The sequence below is a fragment of the Protobothrops mucrosquamatus genome, unplaced genomic scaffold, assembly GCF_001527695.2.
Source record: "Protobothrops mucrosquamatus isolate PMUCROS unplaced genomic scaffold, P.Mucros_1.0 scaffold2397, whole genome shotgun sequence".
In the NCBI taxonomy this organism is placed as follows: Eukaryota; Metazoa; Chordata; class Lepidosauria; order Squamata; family Viperidae; genus Protobothrops; species Protobothrops mucrosquamatus.
Window position 1 is genome coordinate 115,047 of NW_015388471.1, and position 2,760 is coordinate 117,806.

Genomic DNA, 2,760 nt, shown 5'->3' on the forward strand with positions numbered 1-2,760 from the left:
TTCATGTCACCTATTTACTGCCAATATTTGTACTTTTATTTGATTCAGAAGGATACAAACCATGGTATCTCAATGGCATGTTTAAGATTTGTCATCTCTAACCCTGTCAGAAAGGAGATATATTATTCTGACTTGTTATATCTACATATTTAAATAAATAAATTAAAAAAACCTCTTCACATCAACCTTTACAGTTTTTTTAAAAAAATTAAATGAGGCTTGATTCTCTATCATACTATTTCAGGGGAATCATTTTGAGAAATATTACTAATGTCTAAAAATTTACATTTCACGGTGAGATCTACAGTATGCCATACACAGTTATAGCTCAAGAAATGTTGAGCTAGTTGGTATCTCTATAACAGGGGTGTCAAACTGCCGGCCCATGGGCCGGTGGCATCATGCAGAGGCCGCGCCCACCCCAGCTCTGGCAATGCGAAAAAGTCACAATAGGTCACGACACGTCACATGATGTGGCGAGTGTGACACTCGTGCTCTATACTAAACATTCTTGAAAAGAAATATGGAAGTAGATGTATGTTATGAAGCAAACTTCCTCCGCTTCTTTTGTATTGTTGAAGTACCAAAAGATAGATTCTAACTATTCTGATTGTATACCACACTGCCATCTAGTGTGGACAAAAAAATATGGTTTTTAAATAACCTGGGCCTTTTGGCATCATTAAGATGTTTTTCAGGACTCTAATTTTGAAGGTGGGACTTAATTTCACCTTCCATGCCTGCTGCAAACAATGATCAGCCCTTTTTAGTAAATGCTGTTGGATGCACGCACGCTTGCACACACAGACAGACAGACAAGTTGTATGTCTGTCTTTTGGGTCTGAAGGATATGGTATATCCCACTGTTTCACTCTCCTGATGTATATATTTAGTGAATTATTTTGAGGAATCTGGTAGATGAATTTCAGATATAGTGTCTTTTAGCAATCAAAAGTATAATATAGCAATGCTAGGAAAGAGTGTCACATTTTATCTACCTTCTGGTGAATTGAAATCTTTCATAGCGTTCTTGTTATCTAAGCAGATTCTTTTTTTTATCAAGGATAAGAGATGGACAAATCTGATTACTCCTGGCTTCTTGCTTTCTATTCCTAGGTCCAGTCTGTCCTAATTCTAGTCAGAGATAAGAGAAGTCAAGGAATAAGAGTATTCAAGTTTCATTTTGTTTCCAAACATGTGCTTTTGTTTGCAATTTTGCCCTATAAAAAGTGCTTGTGTGTGGTGGCGGTGGACTTTTAAACAATTTACCCATGATATTATATGTTATTCTCATCAATATATGTATTCATTTGAGCAGATGTTTCCCTACTATATATATATATATATATATATATATATATATATATATATATATATATATATATATATATATATATATATATATATATATATATATATATATATATATATATATATATATATATATATATATATATATATATATATACTCTCCCGACATCATCAGGGTTGCTGAGGCGGTGTTTGGGAGGGTTTATATACAATTCTCACATGCCTGCATCCGGCTGCGCGAGCGCGTAACTGGTCCCCGGTACACGTGCTCCTGCGCGGTGCCTGTTTTGTCTTTACCCGCGTGTAAGCGTCTTGCCTTCTTTCCCTGTTTGTTGCTATGGGGTCTCTGGATATCTTCGTCAGGGCTCATCCAGGATTCTTTCTTACACCTTTCACCCTTAGTGGCCCTTTCATCCTTCCCCTCTGATCCATCCATTCTTTCCCCCTCGTTCATTTCACCCTTCCCTCTATCACTTTCACAATCTCTCCCGTGTGTATTGGCTTCAATTCCATTCTCCTTCATGTTACTATCACTCCTTCCATTCAACTCATGGGGGATCCGGGGGTCCCCAACAGGCCCTCGATCGACCTCTCTTTCACCGGGTCCTCCCATCGAGTCCAGATTAGTCCCTTCCCCTCTCCCTCCAATACTGACGTTGCATGTGTTTCCTTCCTCTTCTCTTTCAGCCCGTTCCACACCCCCTCTCCATTCTTACAATCTGCATTCGCTCCATCCCTACTTACCCTCAACTTCCCTTTATCCAACCCACCCTCCTGTTGGCAAGAAGGCAAGACGCTTACACGCGGGTAAAGACAAAACAGGCACCGCGCAGGAGCGCGTGTACCGGGGCCCGGTTACGCGCTCGCGCAGCCGGATGCAGGCATGTGAGAATTGTATATAAACCCTCCCAAACACCGCCTCAGCAACCCTGATGATGTCGGGAGAGTCCGACGAAAGCTCGGTTGCCGATAATTTTAAATGTTTTATTGCTTTTAAACTGTTTTTTAAACTTTTTAATTGTTTATAAATATTTTATCTACTCTTGGTGATCGTGATTATTTGGACACAATATAGACACACCCAAGAGTCGCATTTTTAATTCTATTTCCATACATACATATATATATATATATATATATATATGTAGGTCTTTAATTATTCGGGTTTTCTCCTGCATAGAATTAGAAGTGTCTTGGCGACGTTTCGACGAAGTCACATTCGTCATCTTCAGGCTGGTGTCTTCAGCTTTGTGCTTCTGGGAGTAGTGTGTGTGATCACAGCTGTTTCTTCCTTTTAACTGCCAGTGGGGTTTGAGCTGATTGGGTGGGAGCTTGGCTGTGTTCTGATTGGGTGGAGGTGTGTTCTGATTGGTTAAGGAGCTTGGCTGTGCTCTGATTGGATGGGGGGTTGGCTGTGTTCTGATTGGCTGGGGGAGTGTTCTGTTTGGG